The sequence below is a fragment of the Ambystoma mexicanum genome, chromosome 8 (genome assembly GCF_040938575.1).
Source record: "Ambystoma mexicanum isolate Mex_15411 chromosome 8, UKY_AmexF1_1, whole genome shotgun sequence".
NCBI lineage: Eukaryota > Metazoa > Chordata > Amphibia > Caudata > Ambystomatidae > Ambystoma > Ambystoma mexicanum.
In genome coordinates, this window is record NC_090929.1 from 973,522,635 (window position 1) to 973,545,928 (window position 23,294).

The 23,294-nt window shown below is 45.8% G+C and overlaps 1 long non-coding RNA gene across 1 annotated transcript in view; it reads right to left on the reverse strand.

The window, feature by feature from the left end:
* Positions 1-1,016: 1,016 nt before the first annotated feature.
* The window catches only part of LOC138473702 (uncharacterized), a 166,403-nt gene continuing 144,125 nt past the window's right edge, over positions 1,017-23,294 (reverse strand). Inside the window, exon 2 of the long non-coding RNA XR_011268865.1 lies at positions 1,017-1,451. This is a non-coding gene — a long non-coding RNA (uncharacterized lncRNA). The remainder of the gene's footprint in view (positions 1,452-23,294) is intronic.

A 23,294-nucleotide genomic window follows, 5' to 3' on the forward strand; every position in this document is an offset into this window, starting at 1 on the left:
TGGCACATCTTCTTCCTAGTAGCAGGCAGCCCTTAGTGACATCCATGGACCGGTTTATAGTGACATTTTCGAACGTCACATTTTCGAAATGCCATTTTGTCGACACATTTTATTTTTTTAATGGGGGGGTTCCCCCCCAAACCCCTGTTTTTTTATAGACACTTTTTTTAACTAACAAAACAAAAATAAAACATAAAATAAAAAAGAATACATTCAGAATTTTTTTTCCAGCATTTTGGTGTTGACAAAATGCCATGTCGAAAATGTGTTTTCGAAAATATAACTGGATACCCCATGGACTGACTGTCTCTCTCTCTCTCTCTCTCTCACTCTCTCTCTCTCTCTCTTTCTCTCTCCCCCTCTCTATTTCTCGTACACACGCACACACTTTCGCAGCGGTTCTATGTGTTTTTATCAAACAATGTTTTAGCGCTGTTTTTTAATCACACTTGTTTTAACCATTTTTGTTCCTGAAACCAAACCTACCATCTACCATCTACTTTTTTGTAGCAAAATGGTGGTAACATGAAGAAAAATAAAACATTGTTTGAGGAATATTGTTTGGTGAAATTACTGGATACCATCCACATTGTAGAAGTGGATGGGTTGCCCTGAAAGGGTATAATTAGACTTCCAAAAAAGTATACTTTACAAAATCTCATTCTAGAAGGTCTGGGTTATACGTACTGAAATATGAGAGGGCTCCACCTCCAAGGATGTCTGTAGTCACTAGCATTCTCCATCAGTCAACTTGCGAGAGCACTCAGCCTAAGCACCTGAAGGGGATTCGCCATGCAGGCAACGAGATGTATACACTGGCCTCATTGCAGCACAGTGAATTATCTGGGGAGCAAAATTTCATTTACCATGCCAGCTTTTTGCTAGGCAATGGGGTACAGATTCTAAAGGATCCCACAATACAGCTTCCTTCCCTTGCTGTTCAGAGTGAGTCACCCTAGATGCATATACACTTGCTCATGCTCGCCCCTTAACCAAAAAAAGGCCGAAAAACCATGTATTTATCAAAGATATACACATATTTTAATGTTTATCAAAAAATACATCACATTCACAATACATTTTAAAAAAAAGACACATCATTGTGATCCAAACTCGTTGTGAACCACATATATCTGTGCATACATTTTCCACTATTGGCATAGAAGCTGACACTTCAAAAAACCTTGCCTATGCCTAGATATGGGGTATTTATATATTTCAACCACCACTGTTACTACTGCCCTCCTTAATTTCTGTGGGCAAAAAAGGCTGTGCCAACACTTCAAGAATGTGTTTCTAGAACCAACATAGATCTTAAACATACAAATATACATAGAAATGCATCCACTCCGTAGATCCTGTTGGTGCTGTCTTCAGGGCACTCAGTCTTTATACATGTTCTGGTTTTCACGCATGTCATCACGTGTCAGTATGCCACAATTTCAACATTTCTACAAAACAAACAAACATTGAATCTTAAAAACATGGTTTCTTTTCTTTTGTGCATAACACATCATACATCACATCTATACCAACTTCACCTCCATTATCAATACAAACAGCAGGGTTCATTTCTTCATGGTCTTATTACTTTCCCATCTTTACTCAATATTTACACATTTTGCATATTCTCATTCTTTTACCACAAACTTATTTCAAGGAGGCGTTATCCAGTTTCTATCGACTCTTACCACACTTTATGTTCATTCTATCGTAGGGCGTGATTGCCTCTGTCTATCTCTCTCAGATTTTCTATGAGCTATACATTTATATACTGTCTCAATGTTGCGGTCTTTACAAATAGGTTCTATTGTTTCCAATCAGATAAAACCTACTCACTCTCCACATGTCTGCACTCTATGAGGGATTACCTATTATGAGCAGGGCAATCGTTTCCCACTGCTATACTTGCTTCAAAAAGTGCAGATTGTACTTTTACTGCAGGTCGCTGCGGCGCAACAATCTGTTTGGACACCTACACCAAAGGTCTATAGCAAAATAGAGATCCGTGTTGTGAAAAAATGTTTACTCTTTAGCAAAAATGAAAAATGTATCCTCTCTACCTCGTGCTGCTTACCTATTTTACTTTGCCCCACAATCTTATTCTCTGGAGAAAGATTAGTGGTTTTCCACCACATTCGGCATTGTTTTCTTTCTACGAAATCTAGATGGCCAAACACAAACAAAGGCACTTATTAAATTTTCCTTTGTGGTGGTGCATCAGTGAATCTTCACGCCTCACGCATCCCTCTTACCTAGTAATCTCTGTGCTGGTCTCCTGTGTAACTTGCGTACGCTAGTCTCCTCTCGGCACGCTGGAGCGGATCGTACGTCCCAGCTGCCGTCTAAAATAACCGGCGGATCTATTTCACGTGAGACGTACGTCATCGCGTGCATTTCTCGCTCACGTGACCGGCACCATCTTACTTAGGTTCCCTCATCCGCCATGATGGAGCGGGTGCATACACTAGAGTCGGTGCTTACTTTAGACATATTTGTATGCATGTAGATTAACCATAGAAAACAAAAGGTATAGGGTATCAATCTGCACCACTATCTATGTATTTTACAAGTGTGTGGACATATGTGTCAAATATCGTTATATTCTAAAATCAGTTATTTCTCGCTCACGTGACCGACAACCATCTTGCTTTGGCTCCCTTGTCCACCATGATAGAGCGGGTTTGGGAACTTGGGTCGGTACTTACTTCAGACTAATATTTGTATACGTGTGGGATGACCATACACATCAAGTAGTGTCGATCTGTACCACAAATCGTTCTATATCTATGACAGATATGCAGACGTATGTATCGGAATATCATTAGGTATCAATGCCCAAACTCGAGTTGTATCGATATCACACCCACTTTGCGTTTTTCATTTTTTATGGTGATTGAATAGAGACCATTCAATCGAAATGTTTAGCCCATTTTTTACATTGTCTAGGGAATAGATCCATTTCTGTTCCGCCTGTCTTAATTTCAAATCTCTGTTGCCCCCTCTAGGTTGGGGGGTATCATCTCAATGATGAACCAGTGAATATCATCCACTCCATGTCGGGCGCTCTTAAAGTGTGCTACCAAGGGTTTCTCCGGTACCTGATTCTTCACACAGGATCTGTGCTCACAGATCCTCTGACCAATCGGTCTCTTGGTTTTCCCAATGTACAGTAAACCACAAGGGCATCTGATGCCATAGACTACCCACTTGGAATTACAATTCGTGAAGTTTTTTAATTCCCATTTTCTTCCTTTAAGGTCGACTACTTTCATATTGGATGTTAACTTGCAAACCGAGCAATGCCCACATGTGTAATGACCCACTACCGGTGGTAAATTCACATTTGTTTGGCTAGACCATAAGCCATTAGCAATTTGAATTAAAGTAATTCCCATAAAGAAAATGTAGTATCCGCCACTTGAAGAGTTACAAGTGGCCTTGCGTAACTGTGGAGATTCCCAGGCCACATTCTTCTTTTTCTTAGTCATTAATATAGTTTAAATAAAACCAATCTGTCATTTAAAACTGATTTTCCATTTTTCTTTGTTCATTTTTCTCCAAAACGCCTCTCATTCAAACTTGCATAACTTCTTCAATTTTATCGCTAGAGAGACAAATCTCATTGAAACCTAAGACCTGTAGCTACATCCACAACTAAAAACCGCATTGCGAAACAGTATATTTGACCTGTTTTTATTAAAAATCACATAGTGAAATTTAGGTGGGAATTTGCAATTTTTGCAAAGGTTTTACATGTTTCTTTTCCCATTTCCACACTTCTATTCTGATTCTATTCTGATCCTAAGTGTGTACTATACCTCATATTGTAGCTTATGTTTGTTAGAACCTGTTCAGTATTGCCCCATAGGAATTTATATCAATTTAAGAATTTTTTCACACTTTTCATTGTTTCACAAAGACATTTTCAACTGTGATTTAAAAAGTGTAACATTTCCCAAAACGTTTTTCTCTCTTGGTTGGGGAGGGAAGATTGTATTCAAACCCTATACACTGTTCTTACATTCCTGAATACTGCTGCTTACTTGCATCTGTGTAGAATTGCTCATTTGTGAATTAAGAACTTTGCAGGGGGAAATCTTAACCTAAGCGATATCTTTTCACAAGCCAAAACTGTTCTTTTCTCTGTGTTTAACATCCTGTGTTTTACATTCTGTGTCGCTAAAACGTGAATTCAATTGCCTAACTTACTTTCTGAATTGTTTTGTCACCACATTGGTGATTGTTGCCCCTTATATATTAAAACATATGTTGATTTGAATTTTAAATAAATAAATTAATATTTACCTTTACCAACCACCTGATTCCTGGTCCACTATGACCTGGTGGGTATTTTGAGAAGGGTGTGATATGAGTGGTATATCACTCAGAATACTGAACCTATAGACACAATAAATAAGTATTTCATCTGTGAATTACATGCTAGGCGAGACCCCGGGGTATTGCCTGATTGAAATCCTTAACAGGTTTGGGGGCTTGTGGCGTGATTTTGAGTTCGAGTTACTACCCGTGACAGTCTAACACAGCATACTAGCCTGCAGGGTACAGACACCTTGCTGGTTTGGGGTACTGTGCTACACTGTACACACACCTCTCAAAATAAATATTCCAAAATCAGGCCTGTTTGTAAAAGTAAATTAATCCTAAAATAGGTCATAAGGAAATTGATATTTCCAAAATGACGATCCGAGTAGAAATTAATATGGCTAGGGAACACCTCCTGCACAAACTGTTCGTCAGGGGTGAGTGGCCCGAACAGAATGAATAGGTATGGCTGCAGGTAATCAAAGAACAGGTCACTGCCATGGACCTAGATACATGACAGGACAAGGGCCCATTACACCAAGCTCTTAGTGAACTGTACATGGCCCCAAAAGGAAAAGAGGAGCAGAGTAAAATTGCCAAAATAGCGGCCTACATGTACCTCCACATAGGAGTAAGGCAGGGAAAACATGCTGAGAACATAGTTCTGGCAAGGAATCAAGTGGAAACACTAGAAAGAATCCAGACTGATCTGGACTCTGCAGAGCAAAGGCTACTGAAGAACCAAGAGTCAGAGACAGAAGCTAGGCAGTATCTGACACAACTAAAAGAAGATATGGCTCTCCTACAGCAAGAGAAGGCAGATCAAGATACCCAAGTTCAGGCACTGAAAGATGAGTGTCAGGAAAGGGTTGACTCTATACAACAGGGTCCGCAAATGCAGGCGCAACAGTTAACTTATAACAGAGCATGCGCAGAACAGATAGTCACCTTCCAAAACCTCATAGAATCCTTGAAAGAGGAAAATAATAAATTAATTATTATAAACATCCACTCTCAAGAGGAATTTGATGAGGAGCACTAGAAATCTAGTGCATTTAAAAAACAAAGGGATGACCTAGCTGAACAGAGGGGCACTCTAAATCAGGAGAGGGACACCTTAGGCCAGGAAGTGAGCCAATTAAAAACCAAGCTAGAGGAAAGAAAGCTGGCCCTCCAGGAGCTCAAGGAAGTTAAAACAGAATATGAGAAGCTACTAGAGCAAACCAGGCAGATGGAAGATGCTCTGGAAAAGAGCAACCAGACCAATGATGGTAAAACTCAGGAGGTGAGTCTCCTGCAGCAGAAATTGGCCCAGTATTTCCAAACTAGGCAGGAAGTGCAGAGAGACAATGAGGCTCTCTGTGAAAAGAATGATAGGATCCACCAACAGATAGCGATGCAAGAGCAAATTATTGAGACTAGTAAGGCCCTGATAGAGGAATAAAAGATTCAGATTTTGGCATATCACCAGGGAATAGGGGCTGAAAGAGAAGAGATAGTGAGGGACAGAGAAACCCCTGATCCTCACATCAGGACCCCTGTACATAGGGACTCTAACCCCTTCAATGCAATGAACTCTGCCAACTTCATGTCCAATGACTCATATGAACCAGGGGCCATGGGGATGGTAGACTTCAACAAAATGGGTAAGATGGGACTGACAGATCAGCGCCTCCCAGAAATTGATGGATGGGTGTCTCTGTACAGATCCCCAAATGTTAGGGCTAACATCTCAGATCAGGAAGACTCCTATGAGGTGAGAGTCAGGGAACTGGATCCACCAAACTACCCCCTTCCAAGAGACCAGTTAGTTACATTTGGTGCCCAAAAAGAGTATCCTCAAGACCTCTTCCCAGGAAGGGCAGTTGGGGGGAGGGTACTCCACCAATCCTGGGAGCAGGGGAGAGTCAGAAGAAAAGGGAAACTAGGCCCCCACATTCTGCAAGTCCTTCTCAAGCTCGCACAATCAGAGAGTGCCTAGAGCAGAGGTCTTCAAACTGGGGGGCGGCCGCATCCCAGGGGGAGGGGGGTGCGAAAGACCAGCATGAAATGTAAAAAAAAAAAATATATATATGTATATATATATACATATATATATATATATGTGTTTTTAGATTGGAGGAAATGGCAGGGGCAGCTAACATAGTCAGAATGGACCATAAAATGACCTAAGGCACCAATGAAAAAGTGGCCAGCAGTTGCAAATGGATATTCAGTCCTTTAGTCACGGACTGTTTGAATAGTACCCAAGGGGGTGTTTTTGTTCAAATGGAAACAAATGGTGATATTTAAAGAATATTTATTCAGCAACAATGGTCAAAACTGCTAGCTGCATAGTGAAATAACTCCTCAAACTAGCTCACATTGGCCAAAAAAGTGGCCCATTTTGATTGCCCTACACTAGCATTTTGCATTTTTGATACGGTCATCGCTCTATTGCTCTATAGGCCAGTCCAAGCCTGGCGGCTCATCCATAATGGGTGAGGGGGCGTCCACCCACTGGAAACACTGAGCACTCCCTCAGCTTCCTTTTCCAGCTGAGGGAGTGCTCCTGGGCTGGCTGATCTGTCAAAGGGAAACAGCTTGCCTTTGACAGTTCAGTTCCCCAGCTGCACATGACGTGATCACTGAGCCATGCAACGCTGGGGGCGTTTTACTTCGCCAGCCTTGCATAGCTCATTGGAAATGCTGGCTGGGGCACTGCATGTATGTACGTACGAGGGGGTGCTACTGCGCCTCCTCGCACATACGGGCAGAGCAACCTGGAGCAGGGCATTTTAGCAACCATGCGCAGGCCCCTGCAGAATGTACGTTTATGGTGATTTATTTTTTATTTAAATATGTGTATGGATGCGTGTATGCTTGTGCTATGGCACTGTGGTGGGAGAAGGATGGGCGGAAGCACTGGGATAGTGGTGGGAGCAGGGTGGGGAGAGCCCATGGTCTGTACTGGGAGTAGGGTGCGGTGACGGCGCAAAAGTTCATAGCCATTTCTACATACTGTCCATCTGGCACGTTTGGGGGGGCCGGCCTGCCCAAAATTTGCTCAGGGGGGGGCCCAGGCCAAAAAAGTTTGAAGACCACTGGCCTAAAGGATCAAATAGCCACCTCCGGTAGTAGTGCCTCTGAGTCAGAGGATGAGTGGACACGGGTGACTAAGACCAAAAAGGCCAACAAAATCAAGAAGGCTATACAAAAAGATCCCCTGAAGCAGATCAAGGCCATTAGGAGTGTTATAACTCCCTATCACAAAAATGGCAAGTATTCAGTCTGGGAACACCTTGAGTTATACGAACAGATGATGGGTACTTTTCATCTGAAAGATAGTCAGAGTTGCATCCAATATGTAAAATGGACATTCTCCCCTGAGTATTGCAGCTTCTTTGCGGGGCTGGAGGATCAGAACCACTCAAGATGGTCCACCTACAAGGCGGCCATCTTAAAACACTTTTCTGTCCATAGAAATCCCCAAGAGGCCCGCAAGGCGGCCTACAATCTGCAGTGTGGGGAAGTTCAGGCCCCACAAGAATTTGTGCAAGAACTTAAACGTGCCTTTGCACAGACCACCTGGAGGGTGCGCACAGACATTAGGGAGTTCATTAACACCTTCTTCCATGCACCTTCTTCCATGCACTCCCCAAATACATCATGACCCAGCTGGTGAGGGACTTTCACGAGAAGAGATCACTGGACTGGATCATTGAAAAGGCGACCCGTATTTATCTAGTGCAGAAACCTGTGGAGAACAAGAATTCCAATAAAAGCCCCAAACCAGCCAACAACCCTGTTGCTGCTAAGGTGGCAGAGGTGAAGGTTGCCTCCATTTTAGATTTGGAGATGGGGGGCTTAAAATATACCTGAACAGAACCCATCCAATCAACGAACTAGAAGGCCCTCGGGCCAATCCCAAACAGGTAGTCAGGGAGGTAATCCCACAAACGGGATCCCTAACTCTCTAGACTACATAAGCCCCTGATACAAGGGCAACAAACCCATCCTGGGGTATGTATGGACTCCCCCAGCCCAAGGGGGGGATCCAACCAGGTAGGATCCAACCCAGGAAACTTCCCTCCTAACTTTCCCCAGGAGAGCAGTAATCCCCCAAATGCCGGATTCAGCTTCTTTCCCCGGTACCTGCCAAACTTCAACCCACAAAACAACCCTTCTTTCTTTCCCCACTTTCCTGAGCCCAGACAGCCCAATCCGGGAGAGGGGGGGGCAAGGGTGGAGGGTTACCAGAACTATCCCAACCCAGGGTATTATGGGAGATGGGAGAGTTACCCTTCCCGTGATCCACTTAGGGTGGACCAGAGACCCCCGTACCAGCCAGAGTGGGTGTCCCAACTGGAGCGCCAGGTCCCGAACTTGTCCCAGGATCTGGGTCACATGTTGAGGGCTCAGCAGAACCCCCAGATGAACATGGTGGCTCAGAACTCCACAAACCAAGAGTCTGGTACTCCAGAACAATAACGGGGAGAGAACCCAGATAATCCACTGGTTCCAAAGGAGGAGGCGCAGGGGCAAGGGGTGTAAACCCTTAGAAGAAGCTTCCTTCTCCACTTGTGAAAAGCCCCTGGAAAACCAGGAACCAAAATCTCCTGCCCCTGAAAGTCTGCTACCTAAGGAACAGAGGGCGAGTAGGAGAAATAAAGGACCTAAAAAGATCCATTTTGGGGAGGAGGTTAGTGTCCTCCAATTTGAAGGAGAGGGGTCCTCAGAGGACTCTGGGAAAAAGATCTTCTCCTTCAGGGATGGGGGAACTCCTCCCAAATAAAAATGGGTCCTGAGAGATCCTAATCAAGACTGGGTAAATGTGGGGACTGAGTTAGAACCGCCATTCATTGTACCCCAGAATGATTGCTTGGAAAACCACTTAGCCCAAAAATACTCTGGTGACTGCCTCCAAAAAGGGGTTGGGGGTGGCCCAGAATCAGAACCAGGGGAGCCCAAAACTCCCCCAATATCCAACTCCCATATTTTTCTTACAGATCCCCAAGCTCCCACACAGAATCCTGCCCAAACCACCCCTGTGTCAGAGGCAGGAATCAAGAAGCTAACCCACCAACTGGCCCAAAATGCATATTATCTTTGCCCCATTGAGGAGGAGGAGAGAAGATTTTATGCCCCGGTCCAAGTATAAGGGAAATGTACATTTTTGGCACTGGTAGACACTGGATCCCAGGCCACTCTTCTGTCAAAGAGAGCCTTTGATCAGCTGAATTCAGGAAGGGGGGGATAGTTACCAGATCCCTCTCACCCCTCTTCCTGGACAACTTCAGAACTTCGATGGGACTGAAATTCCTGTCAAGGGAACTGCGGATTTAGAAGTTAAAATTGGGCGACACAAGGTGAAACACCCGGTCATAGTCGTGACCCCGGAGGGCACACCATGTTTACTGGGGAATTACATCCTCCATAGGTTGTCTCCCCTAATAGACTGTGTAAACAAGGTCCTCTGGACCCAGACTAACCGACCAATAAAATGAAAACATAGTGTCAACCATGTTAGTTTAAATGGCACATGCCACATGGTTGAAGAAAAATAGGATCACATTGAATTCCACTTTCAAAACAACCAAATCCCTGATGTGACAGTAATTGCAGTAGGACAGCAAACTGGTGATGGGAATTCCTCTCTATTTTTGAAAATCAACCTTCCTTCCAGTTTCAAGTGGCATTCCACACCGGAAGGAAATACTGTGAAATTCTATACCAATGTACAATCAGAAAATCCCACTTCCATAGTCCAAAATGATGAGAAACCAGCTCAAAGTTTAGCCAACATTCAGAAAATTAGAGAACAGTTGTTTATCCCTATTCAGTTAAATGAGGGGAAGGACTCTTTTCTCGTCCGAGTGTGTGTGAACAACGTTAAGAGCTTCATCAGTGAAGCCATGTTCTGAAAACTCCCAAAAGATCCAGTTATTCCCACATTTAAATTGCTTGGCAAATTGGAAATGGACCTGGAAACTCCCAATTGCAAACATCTCCTGCCTAGCAGGTGTATCATCAAAATTTCCATAGGCAACAAGAGCATAGTACATAACTGTTGGGTCGCGCGAGATGTCCCTGCTGAATTCTATTTAGGCAGTGACATTCTCAATCGCTTTGCCATTAGTTTGGACCTGATAAACTTCAAAGCCTGGTCCCGATTAGGGGGTAATCCCATGAATTTTGATGATTCAGAAAAAGCATTTTGGTCTGCTCAATTGCTGCCGTATGCAGTTGAATTTCAAATTGGAGAGGAAGTCACCATCTCAGGACGGACACGACTAGCCTCACTTAAAGTAAAATTAAAAGAGGACAGAAACGGCAAAATCCTGATGCATATGTTCACCTCAATGCCCATCTCCAACAGCAAGGGTTGGGGTTAAACCCGACACCATTAGTCAATATAGAACACAACACCATTCCAATAGTGGTGGATAACAGCGACCTTAGGAGTATGACTCTGGGCGCAGCCACCATTATTGGAATGGCGGTTGATGACTGACATTTTTCCATAGATTTGGGTAATTAACTGATAGGACCAATCCCCAATGACTGTTTTGACAGTGATAGCGACAATGACACAACACCAGACCGGATTTTCACCCGGCATGGGGGAATTTCCTGGTGTACTCTTCCTACTCTTATGGTAAGGAAGAGGTGACCTGTGACTTTAGGAGGGATGAAGTGATCTTCCAGGTCCACAAGGACTGCCTTCCCTGCCTGGAACCCTCAGTCCGGGTTTCAGGCAGATGGTTGATGAGAGAGCCAACCTAGATGATGCCTGTGAGACTCTGGAGCAAGAGCAAAAGTTGAAACAACTTTTCTTAGATTTTCAGGATCTATTTGCAGTGGACTCATATGATTGTGGTCGCACCAAAATCCATACAACAACAATTCCCACGGACCCTGGCATGACTCCAGTGTTTGTGAAGCAATATCGCTTGCCTCTCGCATCCATGGAGTCCCTCACAGAAATAATTAAAAACCTTGAGTCCCGTGGGAAAATTTCTCCAGTCCACAGCACCTTTAATAAGCTGGTGCTGGGGATTTTAAAACCGAACGGCCAGTGGAGACTCTGTGCTGACCTAAGGGAGCTAAACAAACGGGTCCACACGTCCCGATGGCCTCTTCCCTACGTTGACCAAGGTCTGGCCCAGATTCAGGGTTCAAAGGAATACACTGCCATTGACCTGACCAATGGGTACTGGACCGTACCTGTCAGTAGGGAAGCTGGCCTTTACTTTTGGGTGGCAGCAGTACACGTGGACCCGGACTCCCTTTGGATACATCAACTCTGGCATTTAGTTTAATATCTTCTTGCATAATGCCATGCCTGACTTGGGTTAAAGGGGTAACCTGGCCTATGTATATGATGTTCTGATCAAAAGCTCAACTGTGGAGGAACAAATAGCAGAGATCCGTTATGTTCTGACACAGTTGAGGGCTGCCTGAGCAAAACTATCTTTTCAAAAGGCACAGTGGTGAAGGACCTGTGTCAATTTCTGGGAGCATGATATAACTCCTGAGGATCTCTGTGCCCAGGAAAAGAAAGTGGAAGCACTCCTGAAACTAAAAGACCCCACAACTCTGCGTGAGATAAGGAGCCTACTTGGACTGAATAATTACAGTAGAAAGTTCATTGAGGATTATGCAGAGATCACAAGACCCCTGATCCATCTGTTGAAGGTGGGGGGTCAGGTGGGAGTGGGGTCCAGAACAAGCCGAGGCAGTAATAGAACTCAAAAGAAGCCTCTCACAAGCGCCTTGCCTAGCTTAACCTGTCAAAAACAAGGAGTTTTTGGAAACAGGGTTCTCAAATACATGCTTGACCGCAGTATTATACCAAAAGCATGTCAAGGTCAATAAAGTAATCTCCTATGCATGTAAGACTTTATCTTCTGTGGAGGAAAAACAACGATTTTGAGAAGGCACTCCTGGAAATGGTGTGGGCATTGAGGAATTCATCCAGGGGGAACACATCATAGTGGGGACTCCACACCAGCCTCTGCAATATCTTCAAAGTGACAGAATCCGGGCTGGAAATGTGGGTAATTCCTGAATTACTTCCTGGATTCTGTCAATGCAAGACTTTCGTGTGGCGGTCAGATATGGCCAAAACAAGAGGAATCCCCTCGCACAAGGCCTAGCTGACTTGCATGATTGTGCCAGAGAAAACTGTCTCGAGGATGAAAGTCTTAGAATCCAGGACAACATGGAGGTGTACCTCAATTCCCCACACAAGGTTTATGAAGAAGACAAGTGTGAGGGTATGCCCACTGTCTACGTAGATGGGTGCTCCTGCCATGTTGACAACAGCGGGGAAAAGGAACTAGTGGCCGGCGTGGGTAATGCCTGGGTGAATGATGTGCCAGAACCCTCCGCTGGATACAAAATCGGTCCCCGTAGTAGTCAGGTGGCAGAGTTGATGGCAGTTCATCAAGCCATCCTCACTGCTGTCCAACACCAACTCCACGAACTGGTCATAATCACTGATTCAGATTATGTCCGGAACGGATTAGTGGAGCACCTGGTTAATTGAAAAACCAGAGGCATGCTATGTGCTAACAACAAACCACTAAAACATGGAAAACCTAATACAAAATATTGATGATCTGGTCACCTCTAGTGGGATGACCATCTACTGGAAAAAGATCAAGGGTCATTCTAAAGTAGAGGGACCAGACAAAACTGGAAATGACCTAGCTGATCAGCTGGCCAAAACCAGAGCCATCCAAGGGGCTCTACTTGAGATCGAGTCCTTGTTGGGGCAAATCCAGGTCACTGCTATCAATAGGTCCCAGACAAATGCTCACAATGAACTCTCAACTGCCCAGTGGATTAAGGAGAACCCAGATGCTGATTTCATCATGGCTCAAATAGGGGATCCAATCATTGGTAAGTTTTATCAACACATTGAGGACCCTGAGAACTTCCCCCTGACGTGTACCGATTGCATTGGGAAAGAGGACCTCAGAATGTTGATGAAATGTCCAAAAATGTTCCGAATCCAAGACGGTTTGTTGGTGATTGATTGATTGATTGTTTATTTGTTTAGCACCGATACACAATGTGTTTCAAAGCGCTTCAAGGAGGGGAGGGAACATGGGAAAATTATACAGTGAACATTCTTACAGTCCTTGATACATTCAGAATGCGAAAAACAAAAATCAACTATCATAATCAGCCTGCGACATTTCAGGTAGTGCAAGTGCTAAAACAATGATCAGGAGGGGAGGGAGGAAGAGTGAAACAGACAGGTGGCTACATTACTATGCCTAACGGCAATTGAGGTAGTGCCTGAAGAATAACGAGATGAGTGGGGGCTAAGGGGTGGATTGGAGTGAGGGAGAAGGAGAAGAACAGAACAAGCAACTATTTTACTAGATCTGATGACAATTCAGGTAGTGCTGGAGGAGGAGGAAAAAGGGGGGACGAAGAGGAGAGGGAGGGAGACAAACAAGCTGCTATCAGATAGGTCTGGAGGACATAAAGGAAAGAAGTAAGAGCCATTGAACAATGGATGGAAGGGGTTGAGGGGTGGGCAAGAGAGTGAGACAGACAAGCAGATACATTACTATGCCAGATGGCAATTGAGGTAGTGCCGGAATATAACAAAAGGTGGGGGGAGCAGGGGATTGGAAAGAAGTAGAGGAGATGAACAGAACAAGCAACTATTGCTTGGTGAGGCAATCCATATCTGGCTGTGACCAGTGGGTGGTCCCTACCTCATTCCGTAGCCTGATGCTAAGTCACGCCCATGATGCGGCCACAGCCGGTCATCAGGGGTTTCATACTACATTAGAAATCTTGCGAGAGGTTGCATACTGGCCACAAATGGGGCAGGACCTCGAGCAATACTTGAAGGGGTGTCTTGTGTGTGCACAATTTCAGCCAACATCACTCACACATTGTGCTCCCCTCCTAAGGAGATGGATAACACTGCCTTGGTCAGATTTACAAGTAGATTTTATCGGCCCGTGATTCGCTTCTCTAGGGGGAACAAGTACATGTTAACCGTAACATGCTTGTTTACTAAATGGGTGGAATGTCTCCCAGCCCCAAATTGCAGGGCAGACACAGCAGCTGCCCTGATGATCAATCACATCTACTCGCGTTTTGGACTACCCCAAAGGATTGAGTTAGACTGAGGTAGTCACTTCACCAGCGAGGTGATGACAAAGAGAGATACTTCGGGTAAGAAGGAAATGACACATTGCATACCGCCGCTCCTCTAGTGGTGGAGTTGATAAAACCATTGTGAGCATATTAAAAAGTTTGTGGCAGACTCTGGGCCAAGTTGGGATGTTTAATTACCCCTTGTTCTGATGGACATCAGATCTACCCCTTCTTCTGCAACTAAAATGTCTCCATTTGAGCTGATGACTGGACGAAGGATGGTGCTACCCCAGCATCTGCTCTATAGAACCCAAGAGCAGACATTGATAAATGCCTTCACAACTCATGAGTATGTTGAGAATCTGGGAAGACATATTCAACATGCTTTTGCGTATGCTCGGCAGAATCTAGAAAGATCTGGAGACAGCATGAAGACCCACTATGACCTTAAGACGACCAAAAATTAATATCAAGTAGGAGACAGGGTCTACTTGTACAATTTCCAAAGGAACCAAGCCAAAGAGCGCACATTTTTGCCCAGCTGGCGGGGACCTTTTTGAAATTGTAGACAAAACCTCACCAGTCACCTACAGAATCCGCATTCCGAAGTGAAATTTGACTGAAGGGGAAGAAAAGTGAGTCCACATAAACCAGCTAACTGCAGCAAATACAAGAGCCAACAGAAAACCTAGAGGGAGAGAATCTGGAAACCTTGGAAATTGTTGAATTGTCATTGAATACATGCGAGAAATATTTTAAATTGTTATTAAATACATGCAGGGAATAGTGTAAATTGTCACTGAATGCATGCATCTATCCCACTGCTGAAATCCCCATTGGAGCAGTAGTGGGACATTTTCATAACTGGATTATGTTCTGTTTTCTAGTATTGGTACTAAGCATCCCTCATCACCAAGGAGGACCTCCTCAGGGACCCGGGAGGAAAAACCAAAGAGATCCAGAGTGTTGCTCCACACTGGAAAAGAAAGCATGAGAGAAGACAGGGGTATCGTTCCTATTCCAACCAGAGCTGACGAGGAGAGTGTGCCACATCATTCGCTGAGGGAAGAAGAATTTACCACCAAAGAAACCGGCGTTCTTCACATGGACAGAAAGAAAAATCCCACATGCCCGACTTCCCCATGACTACAAGTCAAGCCGAAGTCAGGGGGAGGATTTATGTGGGATATTTTGACCCATGCCAATGTGCCCCACTGCACCACTATACAAATGGGGAAAGAAACAGCCAAAAATGGATGCGCTAACCACTGTGCGCACAAAAATCTGCAAAACTGCGTGTGGGTCACCATCACAAAAGGCTGAACACCCCGCCACACAGTCAAAGTGGGGGTGAAAACAGAATTCTCACTGCAGGAGCATGCCAGTGGGATCGGTTCCATTCAACATGAAGCAATGCCGCAGAATTGGGCTAAAAACCGAAAATGCCTTTTAAAATGCAGCTTTGCAACCTTCAAAGTGCTGTTTAAGTGCAAGATCCATTCATTTTCCAGTGAACCATTGAATTTAAAAGGGTTACAGATCATCTAGGTGGATCAGAGGAGCCAGGCCTCACTGACTGACAGCAGCTAAGTAATGTATTTCATGAAAAAGGCAGCCCAGCAACATGGTTTTCAGTTCCACAGGAAAAATGTGGCTAAAAATGGCAAGATGTAACAATTTCAGCTGTGCAGACAGAACTCCAAGCAAGGGCTGGATACATAAATCCAGACTGCAGACAAATTCCAGCACTCACGGACAGACATTATGCTAAATCAAATGTGTGTGCTGCAAATGAAAATCTGATGTAAAAGACTGTTTAAATGTGTTTTTTTCCTGAAGAAAGTGCAAAATCGCCTGTTTAAAAGCATGTTTTTGTTGAAAGGCCTAATTCTTTAAATGTCAAAATGCAACTACAAACAGTGTTCATTTATATCTTTTAATGAAAGATGTAGGTAATTTAAAGTATTTCCCATTCAGCCTGGGAATGGGTAACACCTCACTGATAGCAGGAAGGCCTAATTGTTATGGGGATTCCTTGCATGCTCAGAACAAAGGCCCTCATTAGACATTTGTCCTTGCTTCAGGTACAGACAACAGAAGGCTTGGACACCCATCCTCCCAGAGGAGGGGCAGGATGTGGGGGAGGCTTCTCAGTGACTTTCAAAGGACTGGCCATTTGCTCACTTGTGAAGAAAGAGAAAAAGAAAACCTGACATGGATGTTGAATGGAAATTAGTTACTTTGCCACAGAACTTCATGACATTTAACATGGCAGCCGAAATAAGTGGACGAGTGAAAAATACATACTTATGAATCTGAACTCATGCTAGACATTTGAAGACGTGAGTGAACCTGGTACTGCATAAGGGACAAAGGTTATACTGAAACACTGATTGCGCCAAACTATTAATGCTGCAAGTCTAATATTGTATACCCGTGTTCTACTGGAGATTGCACAGATATGTACTGAATTAGGAATTGTTAGGCCAAATCTTTATGATTAAAATTGACACAATTCCACAGAAAGACAAAATGCCAGCTCTCACGGCTGTAGGAGTTGGAGGTAAATGTAACCCATAAAATATGTAATGCATCTGTCTGATTGTTTTAGAGGGCATAATTATAGAAATGTGTATTTGTGGAAAGTTAAGTTTTGGTCCAAATCACTGTGGGAGTTCCCAAGTCACATCACAAAATATGACAGCTCTTTCTGGCTTTCAACCAGAAAAAGGCAAGTGCATTTGACCACTCACAGCCTTGGGGGTGTGGATTGTAATTCTGCCCCTACCATAAACTGAGTGATGTCACTTGGCTTGATAAATATGGGAACCTCACAACACACAGATACAGACTGATTCCTGACTACATCCTGATTTCCGCATGACGCTCTGGTCCTGACTTCTTCATCCTGTTCCAGAACTTTTCATCTTGTCCTGATTCTAGACCACTTTGCAAAACCCAGGCCTCAACATTTGCTGAACTGTTCTTCAGCTAGGCCCACATCCTGAACCATCCCAAGCTTAAGAGTAATCATTCTGATCCAGTCTGGCTTGCTACCATTCATTATTGCCTACTGAAACTCGCCATCCCATTAATCTACAGTGTCCAGTGACCAGAAGGGCCAATCCAATCCAATCGAACCTCAGGTGCAGTCCAATTGACCAGAACCGCCCAGCTGACCATCCCGCCAGAAGTGCCCTGCTGCCTGTAGACCCGATCTGTGATGACCAGAACCTGACGGTCCAATCTTAATTTACTGTGGACTATAAGTATCAACAGGAATCATAGTAACCCATAGTATATTTGCCTTGTCCTACCCCAATCTCAACCCATCCTCTCTTTAACTTAAGAACCTCCAATAGTGTCTGAACCATTATTGCAACCCTGTTTGCACCCCTAGTGTTAGTGCTGATTTCTCTAATTTGTTTTGCTAGACCATAAGCCATTAGTGATTTGGATTAAATAAAGTAATTCCATAAAGAAAACGTAGTATCCACCACATGAAGAGTTACAAACGGCCGTGCGTAACTGTGGAGCTTCCTGGGCGGCATTCTTCTTTTTCTTAGTCATTAATATAGTTTAAATAAAACCAATCTGTCATTTAAAACCGATTTTCCATTTTTCTTTGTTAATTTTTCTCCAAAATGCCTCTCATTTAAACTTGCATAACTTCATCCACAACTAAAAACCGCATTGCGAAACAGTATATTTGCACCGTTTTTATTAAAAATCGCGTAGTGAAATTTAGCCGGGAATTCGCAATTTGTGCAAAAGTTTTACACGTGTCTTTTCCCATTCAAAGTATTTCCACACTTCTATTCTGATTCTAAGTGTTCACTATTGCTGCTATTGTAGCTTATGTTCATTAGAACCTGTTCAGTATTGGTCCCTTAGGTATTTATATCAATTTAAGCATTTTTGCACACTTTTCATAGTTTCACAAAGCCGTTTTCAACTGTCATTTAAAAAGTGTAAAATTTCCCAAAACGTTTTTCTCTCTTGTTTGGGGAGGGAAGATTGTATTCAAACACTATACACTGTTCTTACATTCCTGAATATTGTTGCTTACTTACATCTGTGTAGAATTGCTCATTTGTGAATTAAGAACTTTGCGGGGGGAAATATTAACCTAAGCGCTATCTTTTCACAAGCCAAAACTGTTCTTTTCTCTGCGTTTTACATCCTGTGTTTTATATTCTGTGTCACTAAAAAGTGAATCGATTTGCCTTACTTATTTTTTGAATTGTTTTGTCACCACATTGGTGATGGCTGCCCCTTATATATTAAAACATATGTTGATTTGAATTTTAAATAAATAAATAAATATTTACCTTTACCAACCAGCCTGATTCCTGGTCCACTGTGACCTGGGGGGTATTTTGAGAAGGGTGTGATATGAGTGGTATATCACTCAGAATATTGAACCTATAGACACAATAAATAAGTATTTCATCTGTGCATTACATTCTAGGCGAGACCTGGGTGTATTGCCTGATTGAAATCCTTAACAGATGTCTACCTTCTTTCATCTATCTCTCATATAAATAAAGTCATCAGTTCTTCCCATTACCAATTGATGACACTGAGACAGATCTGTCTATTCCTTTTGGAAAATCATTCTACTATTATTGCATGTGCCATGGTTAACATTCGTCTGTATTACTGTAATGCTTTATATGCAGGGGCAACACAATCCTCATTACATAAACTCCAAGTGATCCAGAATATAGCTGCTGTACTTTGATGCAGTCTCTCAGGCAAGATCACATTACCCCTGTTCTGAAAATACGATATTGGCTTTGGGTAAAACCACAGATCAAGTTTAAACTCCTGACTTAAGCCCCCAAAGCCTTATATGGCTAGGCCAAATTTTACATTAAGAAATATCTCAGATGGTTCTCTCCCTTGAGACCTTTAAGAGCAGTCTACCGCCACACAATGGTTGTTGATTGTATCCGTCTTTCTAGAGGGGTTGGTCTCTTTTGTACTATCAACTATGCCAAATTCTAGAACTGCTCTCAATTGAAATCCGAAGCACAAGTGATTTGATAACTGTCAGGAAAAAGTTAAAAACGTATCTTTTTGTCAAATCAGTCTCCTTCGGGTCGGACCTTATTGGTCTAGGTTGCTAGCTACTTACCAGCTGTAGCACCCCCCTCCCACCTTTCGCTGTTGGCACTGTCAGACTCTGGCTTGCCAATATCTGATCTCAATAAATAAATACATAAATAATTAAGAGGGTGAACTAGGTATTTCATACAAAATTATATGAGTAGCTTTTAGAGAACTTGGGAAACATAAGACCCCTTGAGGAGAAAAAAAGGACCTCTCAAAACAGTAAGACAATGAGAGAGACATAGCTTCACCTCACTGATGATGCCCAGCCAGTCAGAAACATGTGTCTGGGGTTTCTGATGGTACTCTTGTTTAGAGTACAATTGCCTAGCATTTTATTTGCCAGACCGACAATGTGTGTGGAAACACTGATATTATGTAAATGGCTATTTCAACGTTGGTAAGGCACACTGGGCTAAAGTGTGATCGTAGACCATCCTGAGTGGACATCGCCCCACACAAGAGGACAACCATGCTAGGTTTGTCTGCAGTAGAAGAGCTCTCACAATGGTGTCTTGTATTGAAACACTTGAGCTTAAACCTTAAACCTAAGTTAGAAAGGGTATCCAGCCACGAACCCCTTGGCCTGTCTGCCTAGAGAGACACAGTATCCCCTCTCTGATGCTGCCCAACACCGCAAAAACATGTGTCTGAAGTTGCTGTTCGTACTCTTGTTCAGTGGATATTTGCCTAGCATTTCAGTGCTGGCCCGTCCTTGTGGAAAAAGGATGATTGTAGACAACTCAGAGTGGTCATCCTTACCAGTCACTGTATGTGCCCCCTTGCATCCCAGTTGGACAATATTGACTGTAGAGGAGAAGTGTTAGTGGCTGATAACACCTTTTAGTACACTAGCAGGGGGAGCAAACCATTCAGGTGGCTAGGAATGCGGGCTTGAACTGCAGGTGTAAGCCCACATTCCAAGCCACCTGATGGCCGGCTCCCCCTACTGCCATCTTCCCCCCACATTCCTAACTTACCTTATTGCAGCAGCACAGCAGCACTCACAGCCGCACCTTCCTTTCTGTGCAGAACGGCCACCATGGAAAGGGACGAAGGGCTCCATACGGAGCCCCGCCTTCCCTTTCCATGACGGCTATGTTGGTAAAGGATTTTCCTACATACAACAGGACGCGTGCGTCCCGTTCTAGGAAGGAAAATGCATTTTCTTTAGCTGCTTTGGTAACCCAGGGTGCTAATGGCCTTAACATCCGATCAGGCATGCCTGATCGATGTCATCGGGTGCTCCACTTGGGTGCTCCACTCGGGCCTTTAACAACCCAGACCGCCAGATTGACAGGGTAATTCATAGAATTTCGCACAAAAGTGGCGCACGCGGCTGGCGCACAGTGTGCGCGTGCGAAAGTCTGTGCCAGCCGCATGCGCTAAAATCGATTTCGGCGCACAGCGTATTCATGGATTTCGCCTCCAAAACCAGCCGTGGCTCAGAGTGGCGCAGCGACACTGCAGCAGTGCCAGTTACGCCCCCAAGAACGCCCCTAGCGCAGAGAAAAGCCATCAAAATCCCCAATCCAGCGCAAAGGGCTGCGCTAACCCTGGACCAGTTTACAGGGCTGCCAAACAGCAAACGCCAAGTGTGGAACGTGTATTACTGGGGTTCGCGTGAAGTTCCACACGCGAAATGGCCTGTGCGAGTGGGGTACGTGTATAACTGGGGTTCTCGGGAAGTTTCACACACGAAAGGGCCTGTGCGAGTGGGGTACGTGTATAACTGGGGTTCGCGGGAAGTTTCACATGCGATTTCAACAGGGTACGTGTATTTCGGCGGTTCGCGGGAAGTTTCACACGCGAAAGGGCCTGTGTGAGTGGGGTGTGTGTAACTGGGGTTTGCGGGAAGTTTCACACACGATTTCAGCAGGATACATGTATTACGGGGTTTCGCAGGAAGTTTCACATGCGAAAGGGCCTGTGCGTGTGGGGTACGTGTATAACTGGGGTTCGCGGGAAGTTTCACACACGATTTCAGCAGGGTACGTGTATTACGGGGGTTCGCGGGAAGTTACACACGCGATTTCAGCAGGGTATGTGTATTATGGGGTTTCGCTGGAAGTTTCACACTCGAAAGGGCCTGTGCGAGTGGGGTACGTGTATAACTGGGGTTCGTGGGAAGTTTCACATGCGATTTCAGCAGGGCACGTGTATTACGGGGGTTCGTGTGAAGTTTCACACGCGAAAGGGCCTGTGCGAGTGGGGTACGTGTATAACTGGGGTTCGCAGGAGGTTTCACACGTGATTTCAGCAGGGTATGTGTATTTCTGGGGTTTGTGGGAAGTTTCACACGCGATTTTGCTGTCAGAGCGGGGTACGTGAATTTCAGGGGTGCGCGGTGAGTCCTACACGTGAATTGGCAGTGTGGGTCCTCCCAGGTGTTCCCTTTACACCCCCCACGGCACCTGCAGGCAGCCCACACCACAGGGGACTACCCCCACCCCTGGTCATGTCCCGCAGGCAGCCACATGTCAGCTTGCAACCCCACCCCCCAGCAGTCAGGGGCACCTGCCAGCAGCCCCCCACACATGTCCCTCTGCACCCCCAACCCCCAGCAGTCAGGGGCACCTGCCAGCAGGCCCCCACTCATGTCCCACACATGTCCCCCTGCACCCCCACCCCCAGCAGTCAGGGGCACCTGCCAGCAGGCCCCCACACATGTCCCCCTGCACCCCCACCCCACAGCAGTCAGGGGCACCTGCCAGCAGGCCCCCACACATGTCCCCCTGCACCCCCACCCCCAGCAGTCAGGGGCACCTGCCAGCAGGCCCCCACTCATCTCCCCCTGCACCCCCACCCCCCAGCAGTCAGGGGCACCTGCCAGCAGGCCCCCACACATGTCCCCCTGCACCCCCACCCCCAGCAGTCAGGGGCACCTGCCAGCAGGCCCCCACACATGTTCCCCTGCACCCCCACCCCACAGCAGTCAGGGGCACCTGCCAGCAGACCCCCACACATGTCCCACTGCACCCCCACCCCCAGCAGTCAGGGGCACCTGCCAGCAGGCCCCCACTCATGTCCCACACATGTCCCCCTGCACCCCCACCCCCCCAGCAGTCAGGGGCACCTGCCAGCAGGCCCCCACACATGTCCTCCTGCACCCCAACCCCCCAGCAGTCAGGGGCACCTGCCAGCAGGCCCCCACACCTGTCCCCCTGCACCCCCACCCCACAGCAGTCAGGGGCACCTGCCAGCGGGCCTCCACACATGTCCCCCTGCACCCCCACCCCCCAGCAGTCAGTGGCACCTGCCAGCAGGCCCCCACTCATGTCCCGCACATGTCCCCCTGCACCCCCACCCCCCAGCAGTCAGGGGCACCTGCCAGCAGGCCCCACACATGTCCCCCTGCTCCCCCACCCCACAGCAGTCAGGGGCACCTGCCAGCAGGCCCCACTCATGTCCCACACATGTCCCCCTGCACCCCCACGCCCCAGCAGTCAGGGGCACCTGCCAGCAGGCCCCCACACATGTCCCACCTGAACCCCCACCGCACAGCCGTCAGGGGCACCTGCCAGCAGGCCCCAACACATGTCCCCCTGCACCCCCACCCCCCAGGAGTCAGGGGCACCTGCCAGCAAGCCCCCACTCATGTCCCACACATGTCCCCCTGCACCCCCACCCCCCTAGCAGTCAGGGGCACCTGCCAGCAGGCCCCCACACATGTCCCCCTGCACCCCTACCCCCCAGCAGTCAGGGGCACCTGCCAGCAGGCCCCCACACATGTCCCTCTGCACCCC